This window comes from Taudactylus pleione, unplaced genomic scaffold (genome assembly GCF_031769625.1).
Source record: "Taudactylus pleione unplaced genomic scaffold, aTauple2 ptg000330l, whole genome shotgun sequence".
In the NCBI taxonomy this organism is placed as follows: Eukaryota; Metazoa; Chordata; class Amphibia; order Anura; family Myobatrachidae; genus Taudactylus; species Taudactylus pleione.
The window spans coordinates 340,987-363,269 of record NW_028284731.1 but is presented as its reverse complement, the minus strand read 5'-3'; the positions used below and the strand labels follow the sequence as shown (position 1 = coordinate 363,269).

The 22,283-nt window shown below is 46.0% G+C and overlaps 3 pseudogenes; all 3 read right to left on the bottom strand.

Annotated features, from left to right (window-relative positions):
• Window positions 1-1,135: 1,135 nt before the first annotated feature.
• Window positions 1,136-2,791, bottom strand: LOC148509165 (uncharacterized; annotated as a pseudogene).
• Window positions 2,792-5,317: 2,526 nt separating this feature from the next.
• Window positions 5,318-6,972, bottom strand: LOC148509164 (uncharacterized; annotated as a pseudogene).
• A 2,526-nt stretch (window positions 6,973-9,498) lies between these two features.
• LOC148509163 (uncharacterized) lies at window positions 9,499-11,154 on the bottom strand (annotated as a pseudogene).
• Window positions 11,155-22,283: the final 11,129 nt, after the last annotated feature.

The following is a 22,283-nucleotide window of genomic DNA, read 5'->3' as shown; positions in this document are numbered from 1 at the left end:
GCTCTACACTTCAGCCATCCGGATAGCAGGCTCAGACTCCATCTAGACACTCCAGGTCTCCTCACAGCTCTGTCTTCCCACCTAACAGACTCCGATCCTCAGTTCACAGGTCAGGCTGCCTTCCTGCTCCTCTCTCACTCTGGGCTCTCATTAACTTAAACAGGAGGGAGTTCCCCCTAAAACTCAGTTGGAAGAGTACTGATCACATGACCTCTCCTGCAAGTTTATTACACTCTAATAATAAACTTGCAATTAGAACTTCCATGTTCAATGGAAAGTGCCATTATGTCCTTGCTTAAGGGGTAGTTAATTGGCATAAACACACAGCAGTAAAGCACCATCACTGTACCATAATACAGATATTTATATATATTCACAACAGTACTTCTTTTCACCATTTAATATGTACATATATGAAGTTACATATAACCAATAACTAGTTAAGTGGAAGAAAGGGCTTTTTCTCTCTATTTAAATACTGGGGTGCCACATAATTCCCCGCTTAAATGATGCCTGTCCCCAGGCATCGGCCCATACCAACAAGTTTATGTAACAGTGTTTATAAACATCATCATCCAGGTACACTCTATCCTAGTGGTAAAACACCTTTGTTGCGCTTTCTAGACCTGCATATAGCCTGCTGCACCCTAAACATGAACTCCTCACCACTTATAGTGGTGTACCCACTATTTGGGCCATGTTCGTCTGGAGAAAGAGATGTCACGACCCCTTTATCTTCATTAGGGGTATCTACAGGAACATTAGACTCCAACCATGGCTTAATCATATCTGGGCTATGGGATTTAAGGGACCCCGATCCCTCTGTTGTGGCCATGTGAATCACCCTTTCAATGTCTCTTTCCTGGTCAGTGGTACTTAAATTTGCCTGATTGAGGTAGGCCATACTAGTATGAATATTTTCCACTCTAGATTCACTCTCGGGTACTGGCTCTGGAGAAAGTCGTGTCCTCCCTATGTTCCTCCAACCCTGCTGCACTGTCTCGCCCAGGTTCTCCACAAATTGTTCGTCTGTTCTTTCTGATAGTTCACTCTCCACTTTGTCATCAAGGTATTTTTGTCTGTGTCCATATGATCTCAGTAAATAGGGTGGTAGGTTGTGATTTGTCTGGTAAGGTCATTGCTGATTTGTACTTTCTACCACACTTTCCGCTTCTCTAGGTTCCTCTCTATGTTTGGAGTAGTGGTAGTCTTGCTGGTAATGACATGGAGAACCTCTGTGATGTGAATGGTGCCAATAACACTTGTGAACTGTTGCATATCTGCTGCCTTGAACTGGAAAGCCACCAGGACCGGTCACATTTGCTGCCAGCAGGCCATTTCTTCCCTCAACAATATCAAACTGTACCGTCTCTCGCTCTCCCAAACTGCGGAGGTACTTCCTCGGATTGTTCTTTTTGATAGCTGTATAATGGACGAACACGTCTTCCTTGATGTCATCCCGGTTGATGAATCCATATCCTCATCGCACGTGGAACCATACAACATTCCCTGTAATCCTTCTTGCACTGATTGATGTAACATTCTCTGCAGTTAGCGTGTTCACAAATGTTATTTGGTTCTGTATTACTGGGCTCGAACTCGCATCTCTGGGTTGCCCTTCCTCCATTTGTAGACCCATTCTTTCTGTCACTGCTGTGGGCTGGTCCTCAGGCTCTCTCTGGATGCAATAGCGTTCAATGTGGCCGCTTTGCCGGCAACCTCTGCAGATGGGCCTCCCTTATGAGTCGAATTGATCTGTTGTGCATCGACCTCAATCTCGTAGGATATCCCAGTTTGATCGGTTTCTCCTGTCATGGTCTTGGTGCCACTCTCTGCGCCTGGCTCCAGCTTGTTCATGACGGATCTCTTTCACCTCTCGACCCAGTTCTGACATATTTTGCATTAACTCTGTGATTTTACTTGTAAGAACTCCAATCGGATCGTGACCAGACTGTACTTCTTGTGTTGCCGTCCCCTTAGGAGTTAGGGGTTCAGGTCTCAGGATTTGGCTGACCTCACCCCAGTTCTCATCTTCTAAATGTTCTAAAGATTCGTGACCTTCAGGGTCGGCATTCTGGTTTAGACCAAGGATCTGCAACACCTCCTCCTTAAACTCAGAGAAAGAACATTCCGGATTCTGACGTCTCCACATTCTCAATTGGGAACGTGTCGCTTCTCCTTGCGCCCCTTCAATAAATAAGTTGATGAGGGTTTCATCTTCTTGTTCTGCCTCTCGTGGTTCTAAGGCTTGATTTGTACGCATGGCTTCCTGTAGGCCATGGGCAAAGTCCCTTAATGACTCCTGAGGTTTTTGTTTTCTAGCATAAAGACAACCTTTAAGTTCTGACAGGGAGCGTGAGTCAAAGATGCTGGCTAATTTTTTAAATATGGCTTCCACCGCTTCGTGTTGTGCATCAGACCACGCTTTGACCTCACGTCGTGCAGGCCCTTTCAGTTGTCCACGCAAGATCTCTACTCTTTGCACGTCGCTCAGTGGGTATAGCCTAAACATAGACTGAATTTTGTCTTTAAATTCTTTGAATGTACTCGTATCTGGTGTACGTGCATCTCCCGAGTACATCAGTAGCCATGGGGCCCCAAAATAATACGGCATGGTAATAGGTGAAGTCTCTGTCATTGGTAACCTCCTTCTGTTGGGTGAGGCATTTGTTGCAGGTAAAAATCTTCGGCCTGACGTTATTGTCGAAGATTGGGGTTCTGACATCTGGTCGGTTGTAATCTGTTTCAATCTTTGGCCTGACGTTGGTGTAGGAGATTGGGGTTCTGACATCTTGTCTATTGTAGTTTGCTTCGATCCTGTTCGCGGACGCCAAGTTGTGGTAACCACTTTTTACTAACGACCCTGAGTGTGGTGTGATACAAAGGGTACCTTACCCATCTGGTTTATCCCTTGGTTCTTGTCAGTCATCGGGCGTTATTACAGGCAACAAAAGTATTTTACCAAAGGAATTTACAGACAATGCAATAATTTATTGTCAAATAACAATGTAAATATCAAGTTTTATGACAATTATTATGGTTCAGCAATTAGAAATACAATTCTTATTATACACTTTGAACAAACAAATGACCTTTGGATCCATAAAGTTCTATTTGAGCGGGAACGCTGGAACTTCAGATCAGACTGCAAAACAAGGGATTAAGGGCCTGATTCAGAGCCGAACGCTCTGACCAGAGCGCTCGCTCTGAATCAGGGCCCACCTCCATTAAAATAGAGCGTCCTCCGGGACGCTCGTATAGCTGTGGGTCACCACCCACAGCATATACGAGCGTCCAAAAAGATGGTCGCGATGGTCTTGACCATCGCGACCATCGGACTTGCGACGGAGACCCTGTGGTAGGGTCTCCCTGCCACAAGCCCTGGAGTGATTTTGGCTCTATCAGAGCCAAAATCACTCCCACTGACATCACTAGTGATGTCAGTGGGGCCGGCTTCAGACGGTAGGCGTTCCCATGGGAATGCCTCCGTCTGGCAGGCACGCCCACCTAAGGGGGCGTGCTGTCAATCAACATCGACAGCACGCCCCCTTTGGTGCGAGACCCCGGAGCGACAGCTTGGCTGTCGCAGTCTGGGTCTCGCGCATGCGCACGATGGAGCTCCCTCCATCGTGCGCATGCGCAGTGGGGAACATCGACCCACTTGCGAGCGTACTGCCGCTTGCGAATGGGTCTGAATGACCCCGTAAATGCAGGCATACATATTACATAGCATTCACACATACTGATAAGTGTGAAGCAAGAATAACCTTCCGTTAGTTTGTGCACAAACAAGGACAATTTTGTCTACCCTTCTGTTGCATGCAAGAGATTGTCTAAATAGAAGTCAATGTTTGCAAACGGTGCCCGGGATAATTACTGTGGTTGCAGGTATTAATTCCCCTAGCAGTGCTGCAATTAGACTGTACCAAGTGACAAAGTTAATGTCTCCTGTCTTTTATCTGTCCTTAATGAACTCAATTGAATAAATGGCTGTTGTTTATTCCTGACTCCCTCCAAAAGTCTCACAGATGCTTTACACTGGATTGTGGGTTTGAAATGCTTGAACAGCAGCAAAAGATATATACAGACTCTGTTTGTGCTGATATGGGGAGGATGAGTTACTCACTGCAAGGCTTCATATCACCATTATAATCTCCATTGCCTGCGAGGTGTGATGCAGGGTGCAGTGATCCAAGATTCTGAGAGGACCTGCTCTACACTTCAGCCATCCGGATAGCAGGCTCAGACTCCTTCTAGACACTCCAGCTCTCCTCACAGCTCTGTCTTCCCACCTAACAGACTCCGCCTCCTCAGTTCACAGGTCAGGCTGCCTTCCTGCTCCTCTCTCACTCTGGGCTCTCATTAACTAAACAGGAGAGAGTTCCCCCTAAAACTCAGTTGGAAGAGTTCTGATCACATGACCTCTCCTGCAAGTTTATTACACTAAGTTCAATGGAAAGTGCCATTATGTCCTTGTTTAAGGGGTTGTTAATTGACATAAACACACAGGAGTAAAGCACCATCACTGTACCATAATACAGATATTTATATATATTCACAACAGTACTTCTTTTCACCATTTAATATGTACATATATGAAGTTACATATAACCAATAACTAGTTAAGTGGAAGAAAGGGCTTTTTCTCTCTATTTAAATACTGGGGTGCCACATAATTCCCCGCTTAAATGATGCCTGTCCCCAGGCATCGGCCCATACCAACAAGTTTATGTAACAGTGTTTATAAACATCATCATCCAGGTACACTCTATCCTAGTGGTAAAACACCTTTGTTGCGCTTTCTAGATCTGCATATAGCCTGCTGCACCCTAAACATGAACTCCTCACCACTTATAGTGGTGTACCCACTATTTGGGCCATGTTCGTCTGGAGAAAGAGATGTCACGACCCCTTTATCTTCATTAGGGGTATCTACAGGAACATTAGACTCCAACCATGGCTTAATCATATCTGGGCTATGGGATTTAAGGGACCCCGATCCCTCTGTTGTGGCCATGTGAATCACCCTTTCAATGTCTCTTTCCTGGTCAGTGGTACTTAAATTTGCCTGATTGAGGTAGGCCATACTAGTATGAATATTTTCCACTCTAGATTCACTCTCGGGTACTGGCTCTGGAGAAAGTCGTGTCCTCCCTATGTTCCTCCAACCCTGCTGCACTGTCTCGCCCAGGTTCTCCACAAATTGTTCGTCTGTTCTTTCTGATAGTTCACTCTCCACTTTGTCATCAAGGTATTTTTGTCTGTGTCCATATGATCTCAGTAAATAGGGTGGTAGGTTGTGATTTGTCTGGTAAGGTCATTGCTGATTTGTACTTTCTACCACACTTTCCGCTTCTCTAGGTTCCTCTCTATGTTTGGAGTAGTGGTAGTCTTGCTGGTAATGACATGGAGAACCTCTGTGATGTGAATGGTGCCAATAACACTTGTGAACTGTTGCATATCTGCTGCCTTGAACTGGAAAGCCACCAGGACCGGTCACATTTGCTGCCAGCAGGCCATTTCTTCCCTCAACAATATCAAACTGTACCGTCTCTCGCTCTCCCAAACTGCGGAGGTACTTCCTCGGATTGTTCTTTTTGATAGCTGTATAATGGACGAACACGTCTTCCTTGATGTCATCCCGGTTGATGAATCCATATCCTCATCGCACGTGGAACCATACAACATTCCCTGTAATCCTTCTTGCACTGATTGATGTACATTCTCTGCAGTTAGCGTGTTCACAAATGTTATTTGGTTCTGTATTACTGGGCTCGAACTCGCATCTCTGGGTTGCCCTTCCTCCATTTGTAGACCCATTCTTTCTGTCACTGCTGTGGGCTGGTCCTCAGGCTCTCTCTGGATGCAATAGCGTTCAATGTGGCCGCTTTGCCGGCAACCTCTGCAGATGGGCCTCCCTTATGAGTCGAATTGATCTGTTGTGCATCGACCTCAATCTCGTAGGATATCCCAGTTTGATCGGTTTCTCCTGTCATGGTCTTGGTGCCACTCTCTGCGCCTGGCTCCAGCTTGTTCATGACGGATCTCTTTCACCTCTCGACCCAGTTCTGACATATTTTGCATTAACTCTGTGATTTTACTTGTAAGAACTCCAATCGGATCGTGACCAGACTGTACTTCTTGTGTTGCCGTCCCCTTAGGAGTTAGGGGTTCAGGTCTCAGGATTTGGCTGACCTCACCCCAGTTCTCATCTTCTAAATGTTCTAAAGATTCGTGACCTTCAGGGTCGGCATTCTGGTTTAGACCAAGGATCTGCAACACCTCCTCCTTAAACTCAGAGAAAGAACATTCCGGATTCTGACGTCTCCACATTCTCAATTGGGAACGTGTCGCTTCTCCTTGCGCCCCTTCAATAAATAAGTTGATGAGGGTTTCATCTTCTTGTTCTGCCTCTCGTGGTTCTAAGGCTTGATTTGTACGCATGGCTTCCTGTAGGCCATGGGCAAAGTCCCTTAATGACTCCTGAGGTTTTTGTTTTCTAGCATAAAGACAACCTTTAAGTTCTGACAGGGAGCGTGAGTCAAAGATGCTGGCTAATTTTTTAAATATGGCTTCCACCGCTTCGTGTTGTGCATCAGACCACGCTTTGACCTCACGTCGTGCAGGCCCTTTCAGTTGTCCACGCAAGATCTCTACTCTTTGCACGTCGCTCAGTGGGTATAGCCTAAACATAGACTGAATTTTGTCTTTAAATTCTTTGAATGTACTCGTATCTGGTGTACGTGCATCTCCCGAGTACATCAGTAGCCATGGGGCCCCAAAATAATACGGCATGGTAATAGGTGAAGTCTCTGTCATTGGTAACCTCCTTCTGTTGGGTGAGGCATTTGTTGCAGGTAAAAATCTTCGGCCTGACGTTATTGTCGAAGATTGGGGTTCTGACATCTGGTCGGTTGTAATCTGTTTCAATCTTTGGCCTGACGTTGGTGTAGGAGATTGGGGTTCTGACATCTTGTCTATTGTAGTTTGCTTCGATCCTGTTCGCGGACGCCAAGTTGTGGTAACCACTTTTTACTAACGACCCTGAGTGTGGTGTGATACAAAGGGTACCTTACCCATCTGGTTTATCCCTTGGTTCTTGTCAGTCATCGGGCGTTATTACAGGCAACAAAAGTATTTTACCAAAGGAATTTACAGACAATGCAATAATTTATTGTCAAATAACAATGTAAATATCAAGTTTTATGACAATTATTATGGTTCAGCAATTAGAAATACAATTCTTATTATACACTTTGAACAAACAAATGACCTTTGGATCCATAAAGTTCTATTTGAGCGGGAACGCTGGAACTTCAGATCAGACTGCAAAACAAGGGATTAAGGGCCTGATTCAGAGCCGAACGCTCTGACCAGAGCGCTCGCTCTGAATCAGGGCCCACCTCCATTAAAATAGAGCGTCCTCCGGGACGCTCGTATAGCTGTGGGTCACCACCCACAGCATATACGAGCGTCCAAAAAGATGGTCGCGATGGTCTTGACCATCGCGACCATCGGACTTGCGACGGAGACCCTGTGGTAGGGTCTCCCTGCCACAAGCCCTGGAGTGATTTTGGCTCTATCAGAGCCAAAATCACTCCCACTGACATCACTAGTGATGTCAGTGGGGCCGGCTTCAGACGGTAGGCGTTCCCATGGGAATGCCTCCGTCTGGCAGGCACGCCCACCTAAGGGGGCGTGCTGTCAATCAACATCGACAGCACGCCCCCTTTGGTGCGAGACCCCGGAGCGACAGCTTGGCTGTCGCAGTCTGGGTCTCGCGCATGCGCACGATGGAGCTCCCTCCATCGTGCGCATGCGCAGTGGGGAACATCGACCCACTTGCGAGCGTACTGCCGCTTGCGAATGGGTCTGAATGACCCCGTAAATGCAGGCATACATATTACATAGCATTCACACATACTGATAAGTGTGAAGCAAGAATAACCTTCCGTTAGTTTGTGCACAAACAAGGACAATTTTGTCTACCCTTCTGTTGCATGCAAGAGATTGTCTAAATAGAAGTCAATGTTTGCAAACGGTGCCCGGGATAATTACTGTGGTTGCAGGTATTAATTCCCCTAGCAGTGCTGCAATTAGACTGTACCAAGTGACAAAGTTAATGTCTCCTGTCTTTTATCTGTCCTTAATGAACTCAATTGAATAAATGGCTGTTGTTTATTCCTGACTCCCTCCAAAAGTCTCACAGATGCTTTACACTGGATTGTGGGTTTGAAATGCTTGAACAGCAGCAAAAGATATATACAGACTCTGTTTGTGCTGATATGGGGAGGATGAGTTACTCACTGCAAGGCTTCATATCACCATTATAATCTCCATTGCCTGCGAGGTGTGATGCAGGGTGCAGTGATCCAAGATTCTGAGAGGACCTGCTCTACACTTCAGCCATCCGGATAGCAGGCTCAGACTCCTTCTAGACACTCCAGCTCTCCTCACAGCTCTGTCTTCCCACCTAACAGACTCCGCCTCCTCAGTTCACAGGTCAGGCTGCCTTCCTGCTCCTCTCTCACTCTGGGCTCTCATTAACTAAACAGGAGAGAGTTCCCCCTAAAACTCAGTTGGAAGAGTTCTGATCACATGACCTCTCCTGCAAGTTTATTACACTAAGTTCAATGGAAAGTGCCATTATGTCCTTGTTTAAGGGGTTGTTAATTGACATAAACACACAGGAGTAAAGCACCATCACTGTACCATAATACAGATATTTATATATATTCACAACAGTACTTCTTTTCACCATTTAATATGTACATATATGAAGTTACATATAACCAATAACTAGTTAAGTGGAAGAAAGGGCTTTTTCTCTCTATTTAAATACTGGGGTGCCACATAATTCCCCGCTTAAATGATGCTTGTCCCCAGGCATCGGCCCATACCAACAAGTTTATGTAACAGTGTTTATAAACATCATCATCCAGGTACACTCTATCCTAGTGGTAAAACACCTTTGTTGCGCTTTCTAGATCTGCATATAGCCTGCTGCACCCTAAACATGAACTCCTCACCACTTATAGTGGTGTACCCACTATTTGGGCCATGTTCGTCTGGAGAAAGAGATGTCACGACCCCTTTATCTTCATTAGGGGTATCTACAGGGACATTAGACTCCAACCATGACTTAATCATATCTGGGCTATGGGATTTAAGGGACCCCGATCCCTCTGTTGTGGCCATGTGAATCACCCTTTTAATGTCTCTTTCCCGGTCAGTGGTACTTAAATTTGCCTGATTGAGGTAGGCCATACTAGTATGAATATTTTCCACTCTAGATTCACTCTCGGGTACTGGCTCTGGAGAAAGTCGTGTCCTCCCTATGTTCCTCCAACCCTGCTGCACTGTGTCGCCCAGGTTCTCCACAAATTGTTCATCTGTTCTTTCTGATAGTTCACTCTCCACTTTGTCATCAAGGTATTTTTGTCTGTGTCCATATGATCTCAGTAAATAGGGTGTTAGGTTGCGATTTGTCTGGTAAGGTCATTGCTGATTTGTACTTTCTACCACACTTTCCGCTTCTCTAGGTTCCTCTCTATGTTTGGAGTAGTGGTAGTCTTGCTGGTAATGACATGGAGAACCTCTGTGATGTGAATGGTGCCAATAACGCTTGCGAACTGTTGCATATCTGCTGCCTTGAACTGGAAAGCCACCAGGACCGGTCACATTTGCTGCCAGCAGGCCATTTCTTCCCTCAACAATATCAAACTGTACCGTCTCTCGCTCTCCCAAACTGCGGAGGTACTTCCTCGGATTGTTCTTTTTGATAGCTGTATAATGGACGAACACGTCTTCCTTGATGTCATCCCGGTTGATGAATCCATATCCTCATCGCACGTGGAACCATACAACATTCCCTGTAATCCTTCTTGCACTGATTGATGTAACATTCTCTGCAGTTAGCGTGTTCACAAATTTTATTTGGTTCTGTATTACTGGGCTCGAACTCGCATCTCTGGGTTGCCCTTCCTCCATTTGTAGACCCATTCTTTCTGTCACTGCTGTGGGCTGGTCCTCAGGCTCTCTCTGGATGCAATAGCGTTCAATGTGGCCGCTTTGCCGGCAACCTCTGCAGATGGGCCTCCCTTATGAGTCGAATTGATCTGTTGTGCATCGACCTCAATCTCGTAGGATATCCCAGTTTGATCGGTTTCTCCTGTCATGGTCTTGGTGCCACTCTCTGCGCCTGGCTCCAGCTTGTTCATGATGGATCTCTTTCACCTCTCGACCCAGTTCTGACATATTTTGCATTAACTCTGTGATTTTACTTGTAAGAACTCCAATCGGATCGTGACCAGACTGTACTTGTTGTGTTGCCGGCCCCTTAGGAGTTAGGGGTTCAGGTCTCAGGATTTGGCTGACCTCACCCCAGTTCTCATCTTCTAAATGTTCTAAAGATTCGTGACCTTCAGGGTCGGCATTCTGGTTTAGACCAAGGATCTGCAACACCTCCTCCTTAAACTCAGAGAAAGAACATTCCGGATTCTGACGTTTCCACATTCTCAATTGGGAACGTGTCGCTTCTCCTTGCGCCCCTTCAATAAATAAGTTGATGAGGGTTTCATCTTCTTGTTCTGCCTCTCGTGGTTCTAAGGCTTGATTTGTACGCATGGCTTCCTGTAGGCCCAGGGCAAACTCCCTTAATGACTCCTGAGGTTTTTGTTTTCTAGCATAAAGACAACCTTTAAGTTCTGACAGGGAGCGTGAGTCAAAGATGCTGGCTAATTTTTTAAATATGGCTTCCACCGCTTCGTGTTGTGCATCAGACCACGCTTTGACCTCACGTCGTGCAGGCCCTTTCAGTTGTCCACGCAAGATCTCTACTCTTTGCACGTCGCTCAGTGGGTATAGCCTAAACATAGACTGAATTTTGTCTTTAAATTCTTTGAATGTACTCGTATCTGGTGTACGTGCATCTCCCGAGTACATCAGTAGCCATGGGGCCCCAAAATAATACGGCATGGTAATAGGTGAAGTCTCTGTCATTGGTAACCTCCTTCTGTTGGGTGAGGCATTTGTTGCAGGTAAAAATCTTCGGCCTGACGTTATTGTCGAAGATTGGGGTTCTGACATCTGGTCGGTTGTAATCTGTTTCAATCTTTGGCCTGACGTTGGTGTAGGAGATTGGGGTTCTGACATCTTGTCTATTGTAGTTTGCTTCGATCCTGTTTGCGGACGCCAAGTTGTGGTAACCACTTTTTACTAACGACCCTGAGTGTGGTGTGATACAAAGGGTACCTTACCCATCTGGTTTATCCCTTGGTTCTTGTCAGTCATCGGGCGTTATTACAGGCAACAAAAGTATTTTACCAAAGGAATTTACAGACAATGCAATAATTTATTGTCAAATAACAATGTAAATATCAAGTTTTATGACAATTATTATGGTTCAGCAATTAGAAATACAATTCTTATTATACACTTTGAACAAACAAATGACCTTTGGATCCATAAAGTTCTATTTGAGCGGGAACGCTGGAACTTCAGATCAGACTGCAAAACAAGGGATTAAGGGCCTGATTCAGAGCCGAACGCTCTGACCAGAGCGCTCGCTCTGAATCAGGGCCCACCTCCATTAAAATAGAGCGTCCTCCGGGACGCTCGTATAGCTGTGGGTCACCACCCACAGCATATACGAGCGTCCAAAAAGATGGTCGCGATGGTCTTGACCATCGCGACCATCGGACTTGCGACGGAGACCCTGTGGTAGGGTCTCCCTGCCACAAGCCCTGGAGTGATTTTGGCTCTATCAGAGCCAAAATCACTCCCACTGACATCACTAGTGATGTCAGTGGGGCCGGCTTCAGACGGTAGGCGTTCCCATGGGAATGCCTCCGTCTGGCAGGCACGCCCACCTAAGGGGGCGTGCTGTCAATCAACATCAACAGCACGCCCCCTTTGGTGCGAGACCCGGAGCGACAGCTTGGCTGTCGCAGTCTGGGACTCGCGCATGCGCACGATGGAGCTCCCTCCATCGTGCGCATGCACAGTGGGGAACATCGACCCACTTGCGAGCGTACTGCCGCTTGCGAGTGGGTCTGAATGACCCCGTAAATGCAGGCATACATATTACATAGCATTCACACATACTGATAAGTGTGAAGCAAGAATAACCTTCCGTTAGTTTGTGCACAAACAAGGACAATTTTGTCTACCCTTCTGTTGCATGCAAGAGATTGTCTAAATAGAAGTCAATGTTTGCAAACGGTGCCCGGGATAATTACTGTGGTTGCAGGTATTAATTCCCCTAGCAGTGCTGCAATTAGACTGTACCAAGTGACAAAGTTAATGTCTCCTGTCTTTTATCTGTCCTTAATGAACTCAATTGAATAAATGGCTGTTGTTTATTCCTGACTCCCTCCAAAAGTCTCACAGATGCTTTACACTGGATTGTGGGTTTGAAATGCTTGAACGGCAGCAAAAGATATATACAGACTCTGTTTGTGCTGATATGGGGAGGATGAGTTACTCACTGCAAGGCTTCATATCACCATTATAATCTCCATTGCCTGCGAGGTGTGATGCAGGGTGCAGTGATCCAAGATTCTGACAGGACCTGCTCTACACTTCAGCCATCCGGATAGCAGGCTCAGACTCCTTCTAGACACTCCAGCTCTCCTCACAGCTCTGTCTTCCCACCTAACAGACTCCGCCTCCTCAGTTCACAGGTCAGGCTGCCTTCCTGCTCCTCTCTCACTCTGGGCTCTCATTAACTAAACAGGAGAGAGTTCCCCCTAAAACTCAGTTGGAAGAGTCCTGATCACATGACCTCTCCTGCAAGTTTATTACACTAAGTTCAATGGAAAGTGCCATTATGTCCTTGTTTAAGGGGTTGTTAATTGACATAAACACACAGCAGTAAAGCACCATCACTGTACCATAATACAGATATTTATATATATTCACAACAGTACTTCTTTTCACCATTTAATATGTACATATATGAAGTTACATATAACCAATAACTAGTTAGGTGGAAGAAAGGGCTTTTTCTCTCTATTTAAATACTGGGGTGCCACATAATTCCCCGCTTAAATGATGCCTGTCCCCAGGCATCGGCCCATACCAACAAGTTTATGTAACAGTGTTTATAAACATCATCATCCAGGTACACTCTATCCTAGTGGTAAAACACCTTTGTTGCGCTTTCTAGATCTGCATATAGCCTGCTGCACCCTAAACATGAACTCCTCACCACTTATAGTGGTGTACCCACTATTTGGGCCATGTTCGTCTGGAGAAAGAGATGTCACGACCCCTTTATCTTCATTAGGGGTATCTACAGGGACATTAGACTCCAACCATGACTTAATCATATCTGGGCTATGGGATTTAAGGGACCCCGATCCCTCTGTTGTGGCCATGTGAATCACCCTTTCAATGTCTCTTTCCCGGTCAGTGGTACTTAAATTTGCCTGATTGAGGTAGGCCATACTAGTATGAATATTTTCCACTCTAGATTCACTCTCGGGTACTGGCTCTGGAGAAAGTCGTGTCCTCCCTATGTTCCTCCAACCCTGCTGCACTGTCTCACCCAGGTTCTCCACAAATTGTTCGTCTGTTCTTTCTGATAGTTCACTCTCCACTTTGTCATCAAGGTATTTTTGTCTGTGTCCATATGATCTCAGTAAATAGGGTGTTAGGTTGCGATTTGTCTGGTAAGGTCATTGCTGATTTGTACTTTCTACCACACTTTCCGCTTCTCTAGGTTCCTCTCTATGTTTGGAATAGTGGTAGTCTTGCTGGTAATGACATGGAGAACCTCTGTGATGTGAATGGTGCCAATAACGCTTGCGAACTGTTGCATATCTGCTGCCTTGAACTGGAAAGCCACCAGGACCGGTCACATTTGCTGCCAGCAGGCCATTTCTTCCCTCAACAATATCAAACTGTACCGTCTCTCGCTCTCCCAAACTGCGGAGGTACTTCCTCGGATTGTTCTTTTTGATAGCTGTATAATGGACGAACACGTCTTCCTTGATGTCATCCCGGTTGATGAATCCATATCCTCATCGCACGTGGAACCATACAACATTCCCTGTAATCCTTCTTGCACTGATTGATGTAACATTCTCTGCAGTTAGCGTGTTCACAAATTTTATTTGGTTCTGTATTACTGGGCTCGAACTCGCATCTCTGGGTTGCCCTTCCTCCATTTGTAGACCCATTCTTTCTGTCACTGCTGTGGGCTGGTCCTCAGGCTCTCTCTGGATGCAATAGCGTTCAATGTGGCCGCTTTGCCGGCAACCTCTGCAGATGGGCCTCCCTTATGAGTCGAATTGATCTGTTGTGCATCGACCTCAATCTCGTAGGATATCCCAGTTTGATCGGTTTCTCCTGTCATGGTCTTGGTGCCACTCTCTGCGCCTGGCTCCAGCTTGTTCATGATGGATCTCTTTCACCTCTCGACCCAGTTCTGACATATTTTGCATTAACTCTGTGATTTTACTTGTAAGAACTCCAATCGGATCGTGACCAGACTGTACTTCTTGTGTTGCCGTCCCCTTAGGAGTTAGGGGTTCAGGTCTCAGGATTTGGCTGACCTCACCCCAGTTCTCATCTTCTAAATGTTCTAAAGATTCGTGACCTTCAGGGTCGGCATTCTGGTTTAGACCAAGGATCTGCAACACCTCCTCCTTAAACTCAGAGAAAGAGCATTCCGGATTCTGACGTCTCCAAATTCTCAATTGGGAACGTGTCGCTTCTCCTTGCGCCCCTTCAATAAATAAGTTGATGAGGGTTTCATCTTCTTGTTCTGCCTCTCGTGGTTCTAAGGCTTGAATTGTACACATGGCTTCCTATAGGCCCAGGGCAAACTCCCTTAATGACTCCTGAGGTTTTTGTTTTCTAGCATAAAGACGACCTTTAAGTTCTGACAGGGAGCGTGAGTCAAAGATGCTGGCTAATTTTTTAAATATGGCTTCCACCGCTTCGTGTTGTGTATCAGACCACGCTTTGACCTCACGTCGTGCAGGCCCTTTCAGTCCACGCAAGATCTCTACTCTTTGCACGTCGCTCAGTGGGTATAGCCTAAACATAGACTGAATTTTGTCTTTAAATGCTTTGAATGTACTCATATCTGGTGTATGTGCATCTCCCGAGTACATCAGTAGCCATGGGGCCCCAAAATAATACGGCATGGTAATAGGTGAAGTCTCTGTCATTGGTAACCTCCTTCTGTTGGGTGAGGCATTTGTTGCAGGTAAAAATCTTCGGCCTGACGTTATTGTCGAAGATTGGGGTTCTGACATCTGGTCGGTTGTAATCTGTTTCAATCTTTGGCCTGACGTTGGTGTAGGAGATTGGGGTTCTGACATCTTGTCTATTGTAGTTTGCTTCGATCCTGTTCGCGGACACCAAGTTGTGGTAACCACTTTTTACTAACGACCCTGAGTGTGGTGTGATACAAAGGGTACCTTACCCGTCTGGTTTATCCCTTGGTTCTTGTCAGTCATCGGGCGTTATTACAGGCAACAAAAGTATTTTACCAAAGGAATTTACAGACAATGCAATAATTTATTGTCAAATAACAATGTAAATATCAAGTTTTATGACAATTATTATGGTTCAGCAATTAGAAATACAATTCTTATTATACACTTTGAACAAGCAAATGACCTTTGCATCCATAAAGTTCTATTTGAGCGGGAACGCTGGAACTTCAGATCAGACTGCAAAACAAGGGATTAAGGGCCTGATTCAGAGCCGAACGCTCTGACCAGAGCGCTCGCTCTGAATCAGGGCCCTCCTCCATTAAAATAGAGCGTCCTCCTGGATGCTCGTATAGCTGTGGGTCACCACCCACAGCATATACGAGCGTCCAAAAAGATGGTCGCGATGGTCTTGACCATCGCGACCATCGGACTTGCGACGGAGACCGTGTGGTAGGGTCTCCCTGCCACAAGCCCTGGAGTGATTTTGGCTCTATCAGAGCCAAAATCACTCCCACTGACATCACTAGTGATGTCAGTGGGGCCGGCTTCAGACGGTAGGCGTTCCCATGGGAATGCCTCCGTCTGGCAGGCACGCCCACCTAAGGGGGCGTGCTGTCAATCAACATCGACAGCACGCCCCCTTTGGTGCGAGACCCGGAGCAACAGCTTGGCTGTCGCAGTCCGGGTCTCGCGCATGCGCACGATGGAGCTCCCTCCATCGTGCACATGCGCAGTGGGGAACATCGACCCACTTGCGAGCGTACTGCCGCTTGTGAGTGGGTCTGAATGACCCCCTAAATGCAGGCATACATATTACATAGCATTCACACATACTGGTAAGTGTGAAGCAAGAATAACCTTCCGTTAGTTTGTGCACAAACAAGGACAATTTTGTCTACCCTTCTGTTGCATGCAAGAGATTGTCTAAATAGAAGTCAATGTTTGCAAACGGTGCCCGGGATAATTACTGTGGTTGCAGGTATTAATTCTCCTAGCAGTGCTGCAATTAGACTGTACCAAGTGACAAAGTTAATGTCTCCTGTCTTTTATCGGTCCTTAATGAACTCAATTGAATAAATGGCTGTTGTTTATTCCTGACTCCCTCCAAAAGTCTCACAGATGCTTTACACTGGATAGTGGGTTTGAAATGCTTGAACAGTAGCAAAAGATATATACAGACTCTGTTTGTGCTGATATGGGGAGGATGAGTTACTCACTGCAAGGCTTCATATCACCATTATAATCTCCATTGCCTGCGAGGTGTGATGCAGGGTGCAGTGATCCAAGATTCTGACAGGACCTGCTCTACACTTCAGCCATCCGGATAGCAGGCTCAGACTCCATCTAGACACTCCAGGTCTCCTCACAGCTCTGTCTTCCCACCTAACAGACTCCGCCTCCTCAGTTCACAGGTCAGGCTGCCTTCCTGCTCCTCTCTCACTCTGGGCTCTCATTAACTTAAACAGGAGGGAGTTCCCCCTAAAACTCAGTTGGAAGAGTACTGATCACATGACCTCTCCTGCAAGTTTATTACACTAAGTTCAATGGAAAGTGCCATTATGTCCTTGTTTAAGGGGTAGTTAATTGGCATAAACACACAGCAGTAAAGCACCATCACTGTACCATAATACAGATATTTATATATATTCACAACAGTACTTCTTTTCACCATTTAATATGTACATATATGAAGTTACATATAACCAATAACTAGTTAGGTGGAAGAAAGGGCTCTTTCTCTCTGTTTAAATACTGGGGTGCCACATTAGGGTGTGGGGTGGGGAGGGTTAGGCTTAGGCTACAAGAAGGGAGGGTTAGGAGGAGAAGGGGGAGGATAAGTATACTTACCCGACCCCTGTCGGGATACCAACCATTGGGATGCCTCTCTCTGTATTTTGACAGGAGGCAACCCGATAGCCGGCATTACATATCAGTTTCGTACCAGCATACAGCCTACATTTGACCCTTTCTCTATACCAAATATCTGGGTGTATAACTATCACTACCTGCTCCCATTCCCAGCTAAAGAACTTCTTACAGTATATACTCACTCATACAAGACTTTCCTCTAGCCTCCAAATATTTAAGCTCTCTCTGAAAACTCACCCTTTCAGGCAAGTTTATCAAATCTCCTAATCACTCTCTTGAACACCTATTGTACAGAATTACCACCCTCTATGAAGCTCATATAAAATTTGCATATATTCTTTTTTGTATATGCAAATAATCTACTTATCCAAAAGCATTTCCATAAAATTGGATTAAATAGCCCCACTATCAACTTTCTCTCATTACAATCTGGTTGCACAAATATGCAAAATGTGGGATTTAAGGTCATGTATAAATCTCCTATTGTCCCATAGATAGTAAGAGCAGAAAGTTCTTACCTCTTTATCTGTTTGTCAATAACCATTCTTGATTTTCTAATTTGTTCTTAATTATAAAGTACCACGGAGTATGCTGTCATTTTATAAATGAATGTTAATAACAATTGAAGACAAGCAAATTTACTCCAATATGTATGTGCAGGTCATGATTATGTTAGAGAGGAGAGTGCTCCAGTGCTATCTCCTACGCCTTTACTGTGAAGACAAGCAGCCACCTTTACTAAGATGGCTGCCGCAACCTTTACTGCGCATACGAGACCGCTGCACCATCTTAGTTGTGTAATTGTAATGCACATGTTTCTCCAAGGAGATCTTACTGCAGATATCACTATCAGCATTAACACTGTCTCTGGTAACATAACTGCTTACTCTGTACTACACTCTGTTACAGCTGACAATCACTGTTATCCTGAATAAACTTCCAAACCTACTTAAGGATAAACTGTCCTCAACTCCACTTCACATTCTGCTGGTGCCTATGTTCTACACCAATAGGACATATCAACAAGTTATGAGCCAAGGCATTCAGCTTCTCTGCAGTCTGGCACTGCTGCGCGGCAATGGCAGTGGGGGTCCCCAACCTCCCGATTGCCCACGGGACACACCAGTCTGCCAGTGGAACAGCGGGACAGTGCCCCCAAAAAATGCTGAAATCTGGATGGTTGGGAGGGGTGCACCCTCTATGGGGTGGTGCCCCAATTCAACCACACTGGTAGAACGCCCCAATAGCCGGCCCTGATAAGAGGTATGGTGGTAGTGATAGCAATTCAATGCCAACAACTATACGTCCTAGATACCGAAGAGTGTTGTACGATGACGGCCTCTGATTCTAGTCAAACTATTGAACTCTGGCACAGGTGGGAAGAATGGAAATCAGCAACAGACAAACAGATGGCATCCTTAGATGACAACTGGACGTGAATTGTAGACCAAGTACTGAAAAACAGTCAAGAATAAGCGGATCTTCTGTAAAAAGTTGAATACATGTCACCAACAAGTGAAGAGTTAGAGGACATAAGAGATGTGCTATAGGAAGTTTAATGTATGTAATGTAAATCTTAATTCCATTTTAAAAATAAAGCTGTCCAGCATTTGTAGACTACATGCAAAAGCAGCCAGTATGTACTCCACATGCAAAAACAACTATGTATTTGGAACCCTTGCATTGCAACATGGTTTGTCCAGAATTACTTGCTCTATTTTACTCAATTCCCAAATCTGAATTATGCACAGAGAGAGAGAGAGACAGCTTCCAACTAACCCATGAAGATGCCATGATACAGTCACAGTAGTCAGGTAAGAGCCAGGGGAGGCATAGCTATCAGGAATTTAATTAAAACAAACATCGGAACACCACTGAATGATTTCCATTCAATGGCAGCAAACATCAGACCACCACCATCAATGGTAAAAACACTACATTCAGAACACAAACATCGATGGTTAGTAATGATCAGAGGGCCTGATTCAGACCCACTCACGAGCGCTGAGCGCTCGCAAGTGGGTCGATGTTGGCCCAGTGCGCATGCGCACGATGGAGCCAGTTCCGTCGTGCGCATGCGTGAGACTCGGATAGCGACAGGCAAATCGTCGTTCTGGGTCTCGTACCAAAGGGGGCATGCTGTCGATGTTGAGTGACAGCACACCCCCTTTGGTGGGCATGCCAGGGGCGTGGCTGCCCAGACGGAGGCGTTCCCATGGGAACGCCTACTGTCTGGGGCCGGCCCCACTGACATCACAAGTGATGTCAGTGAGAGTGCTTTCGCTCTGTTTGAGCCGAAAGCACTATAGGGCTTGCGGCAACGAGACCCTACCACAAAGGTCTTGTCGCAATCCCAATGGTCGCGATGGTCTTGACCATCACGACCATCTTCCTGGCTGCTCGCTATAGCTGTGGGTGGTCACCCACAGCTATACGAGCGGCCAGGAGGCCGCTCTAAAAATCAAGAAGTACGGCCCTGATTCAGAGCGAGCGCTCTGTCAGAGTGTCCAGCTCTGAATCACGGCCAGAAACCGATGTCCATCCCTACACTGAGCCTACAGGCAGACTCTAGCCAACACTCCTCCACCGTGAAGTGTTCCGTCTCCAGCGTGATGTTCCTACCCACACACCCTCGATGATCAGGAGGCACCTACCATGGAAGTCAGTGCTGTTCTCAGACAGGGACACCATGGTGAGGAAACTCAACAGGAATACAGGTTACATTGTGCAAAGAGTACTATGCTCATCACCATATTTGGCAGCTGGGGAGGGGTGCGCATGGAGGCTGCAGAAATATGCACAGGTGCCCCAGCCCCGGAACATGCTGCTGACAGTGCTTACAGTAGCTGCAATACAAATCTCTCATCCATGATCCTCCTGCCCTTCCCAGCATATCCCAGTGGCCGGGCCCCAGTCAACTGCAGGGCAGCCACAGTGGGGGCTGTGGTAACACTTGTGAGATGCAGGGTGCAGGAGTGAGAAGCAGGGGGTTGTGTTGAGATGCAGAAGCCTGTGGGGTTATGCAGGGGCTGTTGTAAGAACCCACAGTGAGTAAAAGGGGCCTGTGATGAGATGCAAGGGTCTGTGGTGAACTATAGGATGCTGTGGTGAAATGCAGGGGTTAGTAGTGAGTAGCAGTTGGCTGTTGTGAGATGCAGGGGGTTGTGGTGAGATGCAGGGGACTGTGGTGACATGGCATAGGTTGTTATGAGATGCAGGGGGCTGTGGCGAGATTAAATTGATCCCGTGTGAAGCCAGGGTGGGTCGCTAGCATAGTATAAAATAAAGTCCTGGTAGACGTCTGTCTGTTTGTTTTTAGCTAATCTCGAGAACCACTGGATGGATTTTAATGCAGTTTTCTCTTTTCTATAGAGTATTTGTTGAGGAAGGTTTAGGGGGCCTATTCATCATGACATAATAATCACTAGTGATAATTATGTTTTAGGGGTCTATTCATCATCACTTCGTTTCCACAAAAATTTTAGAAATTAAGTATTCTGGCCATTCATCCAGTAAGTAAAACAGGATATATCACATATATCCACTCGCAGAATGGCCCACTCTCCCCATACACTAGTATGGGGACAAAATTCATCAAGTTCCGAAAATACAATATTTTTTTTCAGATGGCATTTGCTCCTGCTCTGGGCTTGCAACCCACTCCTTCCCTATGGTAAGGAGTCCCGGGTTGCGAAGAGGGATGCTTTCGGATCACTCCGCCCCTATCCGGCTCCTTCCACCGGACGCCGGGGCTCTTGTGCGCATGTGTGACCTGTAGGAGCAGTGAAGCCGATCGCGGGGACAGCTGATTTTCGGACCCTGTTAATTAACATCACAAATAGACTACTTAAACTTGCTGCGAGTTTAAAAAATCTTTTGGAGGCATTCAACATGCCTCACTAACAAAAGTATCACTTCCGAAAAGCTGCTATTTTTGCGGAGTAAGTTTTCCGGAAAAAAGTGATAATATGCCCCCTACAGGTGAGGTATCTATAAGAATTTCCTCACTGCGTCTGCCCCCCCTCTGTTCCCCCTGTCTTTCACACACACACTCCCTCGCGCACGGCCTCCGGTGTCCAGTCCGGCCACCCTTCCACCCCCGCGTCCCCCGGTGACTGATACGGACCACCCCCCACAACCACCTTGGGTATCTTCTGATCCAGCACCCTCTCACCGCCGACTCCCTCGGCCACCACAGACGTGCGATCCGGCACTGTTCCACCCCCCTGAGGCCACTGCGGGTGTCCAATCGGGAGCCCCCTAACACTCCCCCTGTGCGGCCACCATGGGTGTCCGTTCTGGCACGTTAGACCACCTACCACCCCCACGGCCACCGCGGGTGTCCAATCAAGACCTCCTTCCAACGTGGGTGTTTGATTTGGATATATGTGACATCCCCTTTGTTACATGAATGATGAATGGGTCTGACACTTAAATTATACAAAAGTAGGTGAAAAATTTATATTTCACCTGCTTTTGTATAAATTAAGTGATGATGAATAGACCCCTAGGTGTATGAAACATTAATGTGTAACAAAAGGGAGCCGAGCAGTGACGATTTTAGTGAAGCAAGTCAATGAAAAAAGGTCCCTGATAGGTATTTGTCTGTTTGTTTGGGCTAATCTTGAGAACCACTGGACGGATTTTGATGCAGTTTTCACTATTCTATACAGCATTTGTCGAGGAAGATTTAGGTGTATAAAACATTAATATATAACCAAAGGGAGCTGAGCAGTGATGATTTTAGTTAAGCAAGTCAATGAAAAAACGTTTGAGCGCTTTCTTGGCTTATGCTGCCCAAACCGTTAAAGATATATCACAATGGACTTTCTTTTATACCATGAAGAGATTGATATGTATTATTCAGTTTTTGCAGAAAAATTTATGTAGCCCTGTTTATTGATACAAAATTTCAGGGTATTTTTTACCGTTCCTTTGGTATGACAATAAATAAAGCACAGGGAC